This window comes from Lissotriton vulgaris, chromosome 3_2 (genome assembly GCF_964263255.1).
Source record: "Lissotriton vulgaris chromosome 3_2, aLisVul1.2, whole genome shotgun sequence".
NCBI lineage: Eukaryota > Metazoa > Chordata > Amphibia > Caudata > Salamandridae > Lissotriton > Lissotriton vulgaris.
In genome coordinates, this window is record NC_141690.1 from 257767614 (window position 1) to 257784330 (window position 16717).

The 16717-nt window shown below is 45.6% G+C and overlaps 1 pseudogene; it reads right to left on the bottom strand.

Annotated features, from left to right (window-relative positions):
* Window positions 1–11294: 11294 nt before the first annotated feature.
* LOC147725624 (E3 ubiquitin-protein ligase NRDP1 pseudogene) lies at window positions 11295–12417 on the bottom strand (annotated as a pseudogene).
* Between the last annotated feature and the right edge of the window lie 4300 nt (window positions 12418–16717).

Below are 16717 nucleotides of genomic sequence, written 5' to 3' on the forward strand. Positions count from 1 at the left end.
AGCCCCACCTCCCCCAGCCACAATGCCACTCTAGAGCTGGATACTGATGTGTACAAGTAGGGATTGCATGTCTGTAAATATTAGAGCATGGCAGGTTTTACTGAAATGAACTCTGCAAAGTATGGCGGCCAGGAACCCCAGTTAGGTTACAATACAGACCTGCATGCAAACATTGGGAGGAATGGGGACGGTGTTAACCTCAAAGACATAGGGGCAGATTTACAATAACTGGCACATCCCTGCATGTCCCCAGGGATGCGCAGGTTATTGTGCGCCGCAGCTCAGTCACCCTGGATGCGCCGCATTTACAGTGCGGTGCACCATGGTGCAAAAACGGCACAGATGCGTCACGCATCTGTGCTGTAAAAGTGGCGCATTGCTGGAGTTGCGTCGCAAGCACGACGGAGCTCCAGCAATGCTCTGGGGGGCCCCATCTCCACAATGCTGCGTCAATCCTTATGCCTGCTTCAAGCAGGCGCAGGGTTTTGACGCAGCATGGGCCCAAAAGTGACTGAGTGAAATCTTGTAGATTTCACTCAGCCACTTTTGGGAGGCGTTCCTGCCCCGGAACGCCCCACCCCCTGCGATTAAACGTCTCCTTCTGGTGCAGGGCTTTACAACATGACGAATCTGGGAAATGCGTCACGTTGTAAATACCCTGCACCATGGCGCATCTTTTGCGACGCCGCTGCGTCACAAAAGTGACGCAAGGGCGGCGTAAAAGAGGCGTAGGGGGCTTGTAAAGGCCTCACTAGCAAAGTAGGTGGCTTCTTTATACCTGGACTTTATTTCTCACCAATAATTCAATGGATAATTACACAGGTAGTACATTTTTCAGGCTAGAGTGCATTCTTTACACATGATTTGCTATTTGCTGTGCTATTACATTTTTCCTTTACATCCCAATATATTGCTTTAATAAAACAACCACCTGTCACTGTTGTAACTGATTCAGGCCTCAGAAAATCATGACAGTGTTACTAGATCTTTAGGTCTAATGACTTGAATAATATACTTGTAGTAAGGTAGGATCCTTCTGCATGGTTACCCCCACTTTTTGCCTGGTGTTGTTGTGTTTTCTGACTAGTCTGACTGGGAACCTGCTAATCAGGACCCCACTGCTGGTGCTTTCTCCCTAAATTTAGTTATGGTAAGTACGTTGGTACATTCCAAACTGGCTGCTGGGTTACACTTTTAAGTCACTAGTATATGGTACTAAGGTACCTAGGGCATAGGTACCCCAGGGGTCCCCCATGTATTATGCCACCCATAAGGGGCCCTCGAAACTCTCACATTAGGCCTGCCAATGCAGCCTATGTGAATTGGTGCTTGCACCTCCCTTGAAAGATACAATCCTGCTTCTATCTAACCTCACGGCACCTAAAACCTCGAAGTCACCCCTCTAGTAGGCCTTTCAGTCCTAAAGGCAGGGTGCTGGTTCCAAGTGTGAGGGTGCCCCTGCATGAGCCGGACACCTCTGCAACCTTCGGAGTCCATTCTCCCGGGTTGCCAGTGAATCAGCCATTACGATACATAGAGTGGCCATGCGTCATTATGCGATGACCAGCTCTAAACTGGCTGTAACGAACCCTGTCATGGTTTGGTATCAAACATGTTGGGATCATACCACCATTCACTGTAAATATCCTTCGGGAAGCCCTCATTGCTCTCTGTACCATTCTTCCAAAACAGGACAGGAAGCTAGGACTGCTGCTTACTCGAGACGCCATTCTGCCCTCATGCTGCTGAGCCAAGCTCGAGCAGGGAAGGCAGAAACATAGGTATCCTGTGACAGGGAGGTGTGACCACCTCCCAGACAGGGTTTAGTGTATTGGGATAGTGTGGGAGTGCCTGCCAGCCTCACTCGGACTGCTTGCGGGGCACATTTGGTGCCCTCCTTGCATAATGCAGCTCAAAAGAGTTCAGAGAGCCACTGCTTCCCGCTCTGGCCCAAAATGGGCAAAGCGAATGGGCGTATCCTCCCCACTGTCCAGCCACTCCCCTGGGAGGGACATCTGAATCATCGCAAGCCTTTCCTTAGGGTACTCATGGGCTAACCGGAGGGTGGGTCCCTAGATTCGTTGTGGGATTCGATTCAGATCAAACTCTGCGTCCTCTTCAACCGTCTGGACATTCTGACTGAGTCGTGCAGACAGCGTTGGACTGACCGCATCAGACTTGGTCTTTGGAACCGAGAATCCAACCGGGAAGACGGAGTCTGCTCCTGATCTCTTCTGTCTGCAAGCCTGCTGCACCTACAGTGTCTGTGCTCCATACAGGTCTCTTCCAGGTCCTGTTGACATCCAAAGACACCCGAAGGAATCTCCTTTGGAGTGACGGAGTCACTCCCAGACATCCACAGACACTGCAACACAGCGGACTGATTGCTGATCCTGGACATTAACTGGGTCGGTAATGCAGGTGATGGTTCTACAACTTCCTCGAGGCCTTCCCTGTCTTCAAACGGAGTCTGAGGCCCAGATCCCTCGTCGACAACAGCCGGAACAGATTCCCTGTGCACTGCGCCAGCTGGTCGCTGCTAAAGGCTGGGCGACTCTCGTCTCCAGAGATCTCCGGGTCCTGACGAGGGTTTTGTTTGATTCCAGTAAGCTCCCTTGCTTGCTCGGGCCTACCCTGACTTACTTCCCACATTTATGGTCCTACTATGAATGACCCATTCTTTTGGAAAAGGTATTACTACAATGTTGCTTGAACTTGGCAATCTCCAAATTTTTGTGAGTGAGGAGTTTAACCTATATATAAACCCTCTATTAGATAAGATGGCAAGATCTCCCTTTGGACATCCTAACAACCATATGGTAGTGCGTTATCTCATTCACACAATTAAACGGTTTGATCCTTGCCATTTAAAACATCCATCTTCTAATAAAAATTACCTTTTCTCATATGTATACAGCATTCTTGTATTGATTACTTTCTGGTTACTTTTTATATTCGGTGTAACATCTAGTTATTAATCAAATTGTGTTTCTAATAATGCTATGATTTATTTTGAGTTAAAGATATCAGACATTAAGGGCCCGATGTAGGTAAATCCGATTTACCGACTCTTAAATACTGAATCATACCGATTCAGTATTTAAGAGTCGGTAAATCGGAAGTAGGCAGATGTAGGTAATTCTAATATTAGAATTACCGATTCGGTATTTACCAATTCGGTAAATACCGAATCGGTATTGCCCATTGATTCCTATGGGCCTTGAAGCCCATAGGAATCAAGGGGAAATACCGATTTGGTATTTACCGAATCGGTAAATACCGAATCCTGCAAGGGTGCAGGGGGTGTGACTTTGACACCCTCTAGCACCCCAAGTACAGGCTTGTGTGCCATGTGGCACACATACATGCCCTAAGGGCATGTCTGTGTGTCATTTGGCACAGGTGTACATGCACAGGTGTGCATGTACACCTGAATTCGGTATTGTACCACCCAATTGTATTGGGTGGTAAAATACAGAATTCTGAAGGCCTGTAGCACTGTAAACAGTGCTACCTACATCTGGGAGTTACCGAATCGGTAAAATTACCGATTCGGTATTTTACAGAATCAGTAAATATACCTATTCAGTAAATTTACCGATTCTGTAAAATAATGCCCCCTACATCTCAATCACCAAATACCGGTCGGTAACGGCCGAATTCGGCCGTTACCGACCGGTATTTAGTGACCTACATCGGGCCCTAAATCTCCGTCTCCTAGATGGCGTTTGAACTTGGATATTGTTTTAAAAGCAGAAAACAAAAATATATTGCATATGGCAATCCTAAATTATTATTATTAAAATATGTTTTAGAAAAGGATCCATGTAACTCTTCACTTTTGTTAAAATGGGGATGCTTTTAAAGGCACTGTGCATGGGGTCCTACTCTCTATAAAGGCTAACCATAATAAAAACCTAATAATAGAATTCAACAATTAGAGAAGAAATAACATTGGCTGAATGATTGTATAGCTTTTTTAAAGATAATTGCTAGATTTTTGTATCTTACAAAACTAAAGACTGAAAATGGATGTATTTTAATTAAAAAGGCAGTTTTATTAACTGCTACTAACAAGGCAAATATCTTCATAGATTCCAACAAATGTGCCTGTTAACTATTTAAAAATTAATAAGGAAATTACATTTTTCTTTATTAGAAAAAAGAATAGTAATTTGTTAACCTCTGACATGGATATTTTCAAGGAATTTCAGGATTTTTACTAATTACTCTACGCTAACTCTGAAAATCCATTTATTGAGGACATTATATTTTTCTCCCCAATTTACACTTACAGCAAATTTCAGATGAAAATAAAACTTTGTTAGATTTAGAAATTCCTACTATGTAATCAAAGAAGGAATCAGATCCACAAAAAACAACAAAACCCTATAAAGCTCCGGGACCAGAGAATATACCTGCTGAAGTTTTTAAAAAAAGGTTTCCGTCATAATTCGCTCCCGGCGCTCGCATGTCCACCATCAGGAGGCCATATTGTGGGACTCCTCAGTGTTCTAATAAGCTTCCGGGCCTTCCCTTGCATGGATATGATGACTTTTAGCCATTTGGACGCTATTTGGAAATTGTTATCCATTCCCAATCTATGCCGTGTTTTGTAGAAGCCAGCTGCTCACGATTGAAACTTCATTACCTATAATCCCATGCCCACTGCTTCGTCTCCACCTCTGCAAGGCAAGGATGGATGGAGGAATTCAGCACACCTATGGCTGGAAGGTGCTAGCCTGCTCACACCTGATGCATGTGATCACCACAGTGAGCTCTTTTAAGCCCCGGTTCGCTTCCTTCTAGCGTTGGCCATTTTAGTAGAGTTCCTATATGGCTGACCACCTGGTTTCCTGCAGTCCTGAGTTTTGGCTATCTTTGTTTCCAGAGTTCCTGAGCTACAGTTATTTCTTGTTTCCTGTTTTCGAGCTGTAGCTAATTCCTCTGTTCCTGAACTAGCACTGCCTCCAGTGCGACTGTGATTCCCGAGCCAGCACTAATGTAGTGCACCCTCGTACTCTGTCTCCTTCTATATTTACCTTTTCCCAGTCCCACTTTTTTCCACCCATTTACCTTTGTTCCAGTTTCTGGCATGCTCTCTTCCTGTTTCTGCATTCTTACCTTCCAGTGTCTTTGTGTGTTTTCTTATCTTTTGCCAAGTTTGTTCTTTGTTTTCTCTTCTTTCCTGTTACGCACTCCTCCTTGCAAGCTCCTTGTCTAATGTGGCTGTGTATTTAGTTTTACATCTTTGCTGTTACAGCTTTGCGTGTTTCTGTTTGACTGCCATGATCCATGGGCACAGCTGACAACATAGGTGGTCTTTCTTGTCCACAGTGAGTATTGTCTTTGAGTTACTTTTATAATAGCACCATAGGTATCAGCTCCACAGACCCTGCCTTTGCATGTATAGCCTATATGTGTGTATTTGCAGTCAATATCTGTAACAGCATTTGTAGATCAGGAACTTACAGCTCTTCAGTCTTACCGTGTGGAGCTCCAGAGTGCTTTGCCCCAAACCCCATGTATTGTTAAAGTTGTATATATATATATATATATATATATATATATATATATATATATATATATATATATATATATATATATATATATATATATATATATATATATGATATATATATATATTTCCTGTACATCCGTCCTAGGTGTTAGTCTGAATACCAAATTGCCTCTTTAGTACCTATCATTTCTGGGCTTTGACCATCTTGTTCCCTTGTGCAGAGCTTCCCTTTTGGATCCCTTTTTGCCTCTGACTCTGTGTGATCTTGGGTGCCTCTATAACCAATATTCTGCTTCCTAGTTCTACCCTGCCACAAGTTCTTGCCCGAGTTCCTGACAGTTTTTGCAAACTTTGGTCCCACACAAAGCCACTTTTCGATCACTGTGGGAAGCTGGCTCTCTATATTCTATACCAAAATGAGGTATAGACCAGTAGATCTCCAGAGGTTTTGCAGAAGCTAAAGTAGATAATACTAATGCTCTTTTTGTGGTAGCGTGGGCAAGCAGTTAGGCTTATCAAAGGGCAGTGTTTGTTGTACACACCTTGGCAATAAATGAGACACACACTCAATGAATTACCAATTTATAAAAATAGAATATATATGTTTTTATTTTGCAGAAGAACAGAACATCATAGGTAAATACTTTTTACAAAAGAAATACTTTTCAGTTTAAAAATGGACACTGTGAAAGAAAACATTCCGCTTACATAGGGATAACATTGAATTACAAGACCAGTCTTTGAAAGTTAAGGTCAATATTGGGCACGGTTCAGTTCAGCACCAACGCTGCACCACGAGCGGCAATGGGGCGGACGGGTGCATGGTGCAAGTTTGAGGTTGGGCACCCCATACAAATCAATGGAGAGTGGGGGCAATAAGTCAGAGGCTGCTACAGGAGAGTAGCAGCGGCCATGGAGGCCAATCTCAGCAAGCACTGGATGGGGCCCAAAGCAGTACCAACACTACACCACCAGTGGCACAGGGGTGGCCAGGTTCAGGGTGAAAAAAACAGCACTCCAGTACAGTGGCAGCTGGTGACATTTGAAAGTGGTGAGGCGGAAAATTATTGTTGTAGCACACCGTGCGAGCGAGCGCAGCGAGCAAGCCCGAACCACTTAAGGAGGGTTCGGGGGGGGGGTTCTTCCCCCGAGAAAATTAAAAAAATTAGCAGGCAAATGGTGGATTTTCAAGACTTTCAGAAGCCATTGTGCTTAACAGAAACAGGCCACTGCCTCCCCTAAAACTTTCATCAGTTCCAAGGTCTCATGAAAAAAACATTCTAAATTGCAATAAACCACAATTAATTTTAACAATATTGCATAAATAGGTTGAATCGGTCTACTGACCCAGTGCCTACGTGAGATAAAGTTGCATTCAAGCTAGCCCATCAGATTAAAATGCCTACTTTTTCCACATAGAATTGAATATCATATTGGTTAGTGTTCATTTTTTGAAACTCAATATCATGCATAAAGGCACCATGTATAAACAAAGAACACATAAGCATAGAGAGATAAAATGCTATGTATGTAGCATTTTGGAATTGTGAATTTAGGTTAAGAAATCGTAAATTACCACCAACTTGTAGTTGGTGGTAATTTGCGACTTCTTTTAAAAATGCACAGTTTGGCATTTTTGAAGGTGGCATGAGATGCACATACATGCCCATCAGCATGCTTCCAGAAATCCAACTTATGTACGTTTAGACAGAGACCGTCCAACTCTTTTAACAGGAACTGGAATGAGGCGCAAGCACAACACCTTAAATAACGTCAAACTCATCTATCTAATCTTTTAATACACCCAGCACATGCCCTGCCACTTGTATTTTGGAGACTAGTGGGCCTTTCTGAGCGTAGTTTAGTTGGAAGAAGGGATGCTACTGTAATTGACAATCACAGTATCTAGGATAAAGTTAAACCTACAGCAATATACTCGGCCACATTAATTACAACCCAGACTGCGCCAACAAGGCCCCAAGAGAGGCCTGGGCTGTCAGATGCATTAACGCTTACACGTGCCCAGTACCTCACGAACCAGATCCAAAACAGGTTATTAGAAAGCTTTTACAACGTGTCAGTGAATTATTTAGCAGCAGCCGAGGTGGTGGTTTTTCAGGCGCCTCATTAAAAATGCTTTCCTTTTAACAGTGTATAAAATCAAGTATGTATTATATTTCTCACGTTTCACTACATTTCTACTAAATAATAATAATTAAGAACAAGCAATGGCATAGCCAAGAGGTCTCGCCTTTGGGACCATATAAGTGTTTAGCCATGCAACAGTTGATGTTGTTGCACCAGGGATATTGTGCTGGATAACTAAACACTTATAAAGTCCCAAAGGTGAGACCTATTGGCTATGCCAATGCTTGTGTGTAATGTCTTTGTTGTTGTTTAGATACATAAACAGCAAACACATTCATGTTGCACTATAAGCATACCCAGAAGCATATACAGACAAAATGTAGAGAGATATGCAGTGAGACAATACACAAATGGCAACATGCAAACACAGGTGGTTGTCAATAGATGCGCTGATGGCTGTTAAGAGGAATACATAGTTAAAGAGACTGTTGGATGACTGTATGTGCATATTATGGTGGATCGGTGTTAATCACATAAGTAGCTTGATGCACATGCAAACATATGGGTGAATAGCCGGGTGTTAGAGGATGGATCAATGCGCAGCTAAGAGTGGATGGATATGTGCTTGGTTGAAGGTGGTTCAGGGATGAATAGGTATGGGTGGATATACAACTTTACGCAGATCCATGTGGATAACTGAGCAGGATAAGTGTGTGTTCAAGGGTGGTTGGGCCAAAGATTAAGTGAGTGCATAGCTGGTGGCATGGGTGGGGGTAGGATGTGTGGATGTAATTGCATAGGTGAATGGAGGAATGCATAAGAGTGGGAGTGGATACCTCCAACAACATTTAAATTAAAAGAGTCATGGTTTGCTTGTGACATTCTAAACATAAAACAATGGGACCCATAGAGGATTAGTGTTGAATTAGTATATGAAACATGCAAGTACATTTTAAGTAGTGGATAGGTTAGTCAGTTATTTGGATTTGGAATGATAGCACGCAGAAGGATAGAGGAGGAAAAAAGGTTTGTATTTACAGCACAGGATCACAAAATGGGAACTCTCTTAAAATCATGTAAGTGTGCAATAAGTGGTCTTAAAACAGGCACAAAAACGAAATAGCAATTGATTCATAAAATATACTAGCATGCCTTAGGGAACAAAGGTGGAGCAAGACCCACATACGCGCCCAGCCTACTGAGGAGATGCCAATATGGTGAGAGGGTATGCGTGCTGGAAGGGATTGGTGATAAAGGACATTTATCCACGATCGTGCTGGCAGGATGGTGTTTTATTCACATTATTTGAACACTTACAGCAATGTGCAAGAAATGTTTACTCAGTCACCTGGCTGTCATTGGATTCCACATTAAACGTATGTGTCACCGCTATACAGGTATTAACGTCGTATGCTGAGTACAGTAATGAGGACTTCTAGTCTGCATATTTAAATGAAATCACTGTGAAGGCAGCTGAAATCTGCAAAAGGTGCTTTTTCAGTGACACTCTTTATACAAAACCCTTAATTAATCTTGAGAGATCACCAGTACTACACAACATAACACCCATTTGTGTCATTCAGGAACAGTTAAAGCATGTCTGGAGTCCTATAAGTTATTTTTTCAAGCATTGCAATCTGTATCCATTTTACCTTTATCTTTCATTGACATCTTTATTTTTTTTCAATGACAAATATGTAATATCTAATGTTTTTCACAGTGCTGCTTCAGCTGGTTTTGCAGCCATTGTACTGTAATTACCGAGGGCCTCGTAGTTAAGTGAGTGAAGCATGTTGTCCGCATCATTAGGAGTAAAGGCTGCAGTACCCCTACTGAGATTCAAACAGTTTACACATAAACCCCCAACAAATGTGCATTACTGGGACGGATAGCCACACATATATGCTAATGCATACATACACGTGCTCACCATGTGCATTAAGTGCGGCGCATACAACATGTGGTTAAATACTCATAGCTGCCAAGGTTTCAGATTGCCATGTGTGACATTTTCATAATTTCTGTGAAATTATGAGTGACATTTCAACAACTATGAGTGACATTTTCTCGCGAGCTAAAATCATCCGATGAAGACGAGGGAAACGTCGAAATATCAGAAATTACAGCCATATGAGCAACAAGAAACTGCTGCAGAGAACCAGAAATGAAAGGGCACCTTTCATCATCATTGCACCTGACCTGAGCCATTTCTAAAGAGCGATCCTTACACCTTCTTCAACAACAGTATTACACCATAACTGCATCCTGCACCTGTCCCCACTCACCATCCCCTTCGCTTTCACTATCACTACTAGCCTTCCATTACAACGTGTACTTCGTTTTCACCACAGCCACATCTTGCACCAGTAACAAACGCCGGGCCCTGCACCTTTCATCATCATTGCACCTGACCTGATCCTTTCTTTCACCATTTTTTTTTGTTGAAACTTTTTGAGTCCCTGATTTGAATTTTTTTATTTTGTTTAAAAAAAAAAGTATTTCATTTAATATGGACACAACAGGCTAGAGAAGGGATGCCAGATGCAGGTTCAGGAGAATCAGAACCATGCCCCACCTTAGGAATTCACACACACACGAAAAATATACAATTCTAAATAGGACTCACTTAAGTAATGGTCATTTTAAAGATGTGGCATGGATCCGTCCCTCCAGAACTCACAATGGAAGTCCCTTAGCTACAGTGACCTAACGCGCCATTTCAGGCAACCAACTCCCGCAGGTAAATGAACTTAAATACAACATACAAATAAGATAGTGTTCAACAAGAAAACTTTTTTTTTTAAACAAATTTCTCACTGTATGTAAAAAAAAAAAAGAAAAAAGGACATACAAAGATACAGAGCCACTGTCATCATTGGCAACAGAAAACCAAACTCAATTGGGATTGTGAAACAAAGAGACAAACAGAAGCAATGCCTCAAATGAATGCCAGCAGGATGGGCACACCTAAAGGCAGTATGAAGACAGAAAATTACTGAGGGTATGGAACCATCTCCCTCTCTAGTAACAACACCCCTCCCCCACCACTTGTCAGCCGAGGGGTAAATCTGGGTGCATTAATTCTAGTATGATAATTCATACTTCAATTGGATTCGGTGTCTGGCATCCCCCTAAAGAGGACTGTAGCTTTCTGTTCTCCATATCCATGTCCACCTTCCACAGCAGTACCATCTGACGCAGTTGTGTTGCTCAGTAGCAAAAGGCGGCAGGAGCTCTGCAGAAGGCTTACCACACCCTGGTACACTTGTCAGGGCCCAGAAATTCGAGATGAAAGGCAAAGTGAAACAGCTAGAGTTCAGTTTGCTTTTTGGTGCAGTGACATTTGGATTTTTACGAGGATATTTTCGGCATCCATAAGTGAAGCACAGCACAAGAACAGGCCTGAGGATATTTTCAGCATCCATAAATGAAGCAGGCACATGAACAGGCCCGAATGGTCTGCCCCAACCTGCCAAGTCCTGTCGCCAGCAACTCAAAAAGAAAACAAGACATGGAGAAGCAGGTCGTATGCCAACTCCCCCTGAGCGTACTCCACCAACTTGTCCTTTTCATTGTACTTCAATGTGGGTTGTGTGCACTAAAACACTGTTCTTAATGCCTGCAGTTTGCAACCTTCCTTCTGTGCTCCCACACCACCACCAGAAGCCCTTAAAGTCTTGCTCCACATCAATTACGAGCATCAGTATTTCACACAAGGCCAGGGAGAGCATCATTTCCGTGGTTGTACTTCCATAAAGTCATACATGAAGAGGGGACTTCTGCTTCTAAAGTGTTCGTCTGTTCAAATAGGTGTGGGCTGGACTGACTTTGCATGTATGATGGAGAAAGATTCGACGGGGACCACATACCTACCTGCAATTTACTTAAGTATATACTTTACGTATATTGTTTCCTATAAAGCCATACACTTATGTGGATAATGCCCTGATAGAGGATGAGAGCCCGGCTGACCAGCATCACTGCAAAACTCACAAAGTTCACCTTTTATTTCTCAAGCTGAAAACGCTTGCTGAAAGGAGAGAAGATTCTTTAAAGCACATCTTTAATAGTTTAAAATACTCTTGTGTTTAGATTTCCTCTACTCCATGCGCAAAGATCATGACGATGCCAGGCTCCATCACCATGTCCTCCCCCGTGTGCTGGTTCTCGCAGGCCATTACCACCACTGCCTGCTTTCCAGGGATACGCTTGGCCACATAGTTCTCGTAATAGCGCCGGTTCATCTGCCGTGTCTCCGGCGTGGCCAAGCCCTGTGGCCAGTTGCGCTCGTGCGCATTCTCTAAGGATTTCATTGTACTCGATTGTATCTTCCAAGTTCTGCATGTTGGGGTTCACACTTCGAATGGCTCGCATGTAGGCTTTGAGAAGCTGGATATCACGTTTCTGTTCAGAGAGCTGGTGCTTATTCTCAGCCGAGGACTTTTCCAGGTCAGCAATTCTGGTTTGCTGCTGCTGCACCACTGACCTCAAGTGCTTAATGCAGTTGTGGTTTGGAAGCTCATCTTTTGGCATCTCCAAGCCACATCCATGCTCACAGGTCACAGGGCGTTTGGAATGGTGCTCGCAGTCGTTAAGGTGAGACATCAGGTTGTCGAGTCGAACCACCACAGAACAGCCAAAAACAGCGTTGTCACAAGTAATCTGCAGCTTAGAGAGCATGTTCCGCATGATCCGCGGAACAGGGCGCAGGTGAGCCACAGTCACCACACTGCGGTCCACCGGGCAGGTTTGCTGCTGCGAGAACCACTGGGTAATGCAAGCATTACAGAAGGCGTGCTCACAGTGAGGCTCCTCCAAGACCCCGCTGCAGATGGGGCAGATAAGATCTTCATCCACATCGCCCTGAACCAGTATTACACCATAACTGCATCCTGCACCTGTCCCCACTCACCATCCCCTTCGCTTTCACCATCACTACTAGCCTTCCATTACAACGTGTACTTCGTTTTCACCACAGCCACATCTTGCACCAGTAACAAACGCCGGGCCCTGCACCTTTCATCATCATTGCACCTGACCTGAGCCTTTCTTTCACCATTTCTAAAGAGCGATCCTTACACCTTCTTCAACACCAGTATTTCTAATCTGCACCTTTCATAACTGTAGGCCCGAGACCTGAAGAGTTTGCAGGCAGCAATCATGGCAAGGGGAGGAGAGCGCCGCGGCATCTTAGAAGACAGACAACGTCTAGACTGTGACAACATTCCTGGCTTAATCAATTAGGATGCATTGCGATTTGCGAAATAAATTAAAAACTTCCCGTCTGTGGGGCCCTACCTGCCCGAGTTCACACGTCTCACTCTCTACTCCGGTGACCGGTCTGCCCGGACTGTCGGACAGCAACCTGGCAGCCTGCCTACAACCAAAACGGATGGCTAGGCTGCTGCTGCAGGGCACGACCGGTAGACCGCTTTCCTTCAGAGGCTCCCCGCTCCGACCTTGACCTCGTCCGCTAGCGTGAAAGACAGTCCGTCACTCTGTCTAGAAAATGGCTGCTACTTCTTCTCCTACTGAAATCATGCGCGGGAAGAAGTCAGAGTCTGCGCAGACGGTCCCTATCCCAACTCGTCACAGGGTGGGTCTCACCACGCCCTGTGACGAGTTGGGAGGGGTGACATGACAGCAAGCTCTCCTCCTCCACTCTCTGATTGACGTGGAGACGTTAGCAATCCTGGGCTTGTGTTAAAAACGCCTGGGGCTAACTTAATCTCCACGCCATCAGGGGGTGGAGACTGGGCATCCAGGCTATGTCTTTGCCTACCTGATGACATCACAGCCTTCAGGGCTGTGAGGTTCTCAGCCGGCAAAGACATAGCAGGTGGTGCAGCGCGGCGGTATTGGCAGTGGGGGGCAGCAGACTTCGAGACAGTGCCCCGTGTTCTTTGCCCCGTTCTTACTTCTTTGCAATTTTTTATTAATTACAATTGAAAAAGAAAGTTAAGAAAAACGTAACAAACGTGATACATTGCCTGGGGCTAAATTACCTGGGGCGCAGCCCCAACGCCCACAAAGAGAAACCGACACTGCTCCAGTACCCAATGTAAGGCAATGGAAAACAGCCACCTCGAACAAGGGCTCCAGGGTCAGGCCAAGAGGCTGGTCGAAGGGAACCAACAGCTGCAGAGGTAAGTTGTGATGTTTGGGTATGTAGGGACAACTCTTGGTCCTCTTCACCAAGGCCTGTCAGGAACAGTCGCCAGAATCCACAGGAGCGAAGATAAATACCCCCAACTTCCAAAAAGCAGTCCTCAGAGGAGAATCTAGAAACTCACTCCGAGACACTGCTCTCAAAAAGTATGGGGGAATAAAACCAAGGAGTGTCCACCACTCTCCCCATATGATGAGGATTGAGGTCGTGTAGAATGGCAGCCAGGGAACGTGGATGCTGGAAAGGAAAGAACAATAACCACCATATATATCTCTATGAAACTTTAGAACATTTAAACATTGAGCTGTGTTCACCTGGAAGACTCCTTGAAGAGGATGATCACCAAATATCCAGGTACCTCTTTGTATATGGCTGGAATGAGGATAGGTTATCTGAATTCTAACAGGAGGTCTCGAACTGAGGTAACCTTGACAAACATTCATTCACCATTCATCCAAGGGAAACTGTGGTGGATGGAAAAGCAGGTAAAAAGCGTCTAAACTAAAGGGACAAGGGTCTGAGGTGTTCCAACCGGCCAGTTGGTCCCAACGAGGCAGAGCAGATACACGCTCACTGAGGTGTGCCGTCAGGCTCCACGGGGGAATATGGAGCAGAACAGCAACTCCCTCGCGGAAAGGAAAGGGGTCCGAGGTGTTCCGCCCGGCCCTGTCAGCCACAGCAGGGCGGAGCAGACACACAGTCGCTGAGGTGTGCCGTCCGGCTCCACGGGGGAATATGGAGCGGGACAGCTACTCCCTTGCGGGAAAAAAAAGGGGTGAGGATTATTAAAGCGAGTCTTGAGCAACACTAAGACCGTGACAGACTTCACAGTGCTTGATATATGGCACTCGAGGTAACCTAATGAGGCAGGTAACAAAGAGGGGGGTGGTAGGAAATGCAGCGAAGGGGGAAGCTCCAAATGAAAGAAGTACCGTTACACCTTCAGGAGGAATCCGACTCCGTGGGGGTCTGAGTCGAGGACCCGGGCAGCGGTAAACCAAACCAGGAAGACGCCAAGGAGCAGCGTCGAGACGGGAACAACGCGGAAGTAGAAGGGGGCGTGGTCACGGAACGAGTCAGTAAGCCAAGCGTCAGGCTACGTGCGAGGAGTTCCTTTAGAGGATTAAGGGAGTGTGTGGAAAGTAAGCCTCCCAGGTCCGTGGCTGACCCTAAACACAGCTCAAGGTCTCCTTCTCCCTCGAACCCTAACAAGGCCCAGGACTGACCAGTGCAAGGGTGCCTTTAGGGGACAGAATCGACTTACAGGAGCAGGTCATAATTGGGGGTGCAGAGGGTCTCTGTGAAGAGGCTGCAGGTGACGTTGAGGAGTCCAGGAGAGGTCAGCTCACAGTGGACTTGGGCTCTGGAGTGCTGGGGAACCTTTCTGGGACCCGTGGGCCCCTTGACCTCTGCCCAGAGGCATCGAGTGCAGAGGTCGAACATGGGTAGGCTTTGGGGTTCTTCAGGTCACAGACTCCTTACCTTAAAGATAGTTGCTTGGTGAACAGGTTCGCTGTTCTCAGGAGTCTTGGTCTTTGTCTAAGGCAGGCAGTCCTCCTAAGGCTTTGGAGGTCGATGCGCTGCAGGACGGGTTGTCTTTTGGTGCAGGGCTGTCAAGGGCTGCAGATAGGCCGGTACGGCTGTGGCCAAGTCAGTTGGGTTCTGCAGTCTTCTCTGATCGTGTGACCCTGTCGTGTCCGGCTCTTCTTAGGTCATCCGAAACTGAAGTTCAGGGCTCAGGAGACCCCCTAAATATTACATTTAGGGGCATTTAAAGTAAGGCTAAGTAGTAACCAATGGGCTACTTACTTTAAGAGTGACTACACCCTCGAAAAGCTCACCCCATGTTGGGGGTGGGCATATACCTCATCCTGATTGGAGGAGTCTCACCATCTTCAAGATGGTGGGCACTGAAAAGTGCACTTCCCTCCAGCACCCGAGGGGTGGTGTTGGAAGAGGGGGGCACACCTCCTCTTCTGTTTAAGTTTCCCCACCTGTTCTCCCACCAAAAAGGGGATGTGGACAGGAAGGGGGCCTTCTCCCTCTAACACGAGAGGCTGGGGTCATATTACAAAGGCAGAAAGGCCTTTGAAGCTCCCTGCCACAGAGGGCTCTTCCTGGCCAGGGGGGTGTGTGAAAACCTCCACCCATGAAAGGCATTGCTCTAGGCCTCAGAATGTGCAGGTACTCTCCGCATGAGGTCAGAATACTGGTAGTAGCAGGCTGGATCAGGCCAGCTGGTGACCACACTAAGGATTGGTAGGTTTCAGGGGACCTCTCTAAGGGGTCCTCTGTGTGCACTTTTTAATAAATCGGACAGTGAAATCAGTGCAGGTTTATTATGCTGGGATGTTTGGTACCAAACATCCCATATTTCAGTGAAGCCATCATGGAGTTGTAGAACGTGTAATGACGAGTGTCCAACCCATGTACTAACTATGGCTTCCCTGATCACTTACAAAATCCCGGCGTGGACAAGGATATTGCAGGGGCATATCTGCTTAGCAGGGGCATATCTGCTTATGCAGGTGATATAGTGCACACTTCCTAAGGGCTAAGGCCTACTAGAGGGGTATCTTATCTATATCTCATGCAGTGTATTTGGGAATGGCACACAGGGATGTGTGCCATGTCAAAGCTTCAGTTTTGTCTGCACCAAGACACGCAGGCTGTGGGCATGTGCTTGGTGCGGACTCCCTTAGGGTAACACAATGTGTGCTGTAACCTTGGAGACCCTCTTTAACCACAAGGCCCTTGGTACCAGGGGTACCTTATACAGGAGACATATATGAGCTAAGGGGGTGCCAATTATAGAAACAAAAGGTACAGTTTATGGAAGGAGTTCTGGCACAGGGGGTCTGGTCGGCAGGGACTCTGTGCACTTCCATTCGAAACTACATCATTTTCCAGGCACAATGTGGGGACTAACCATGTCCAAA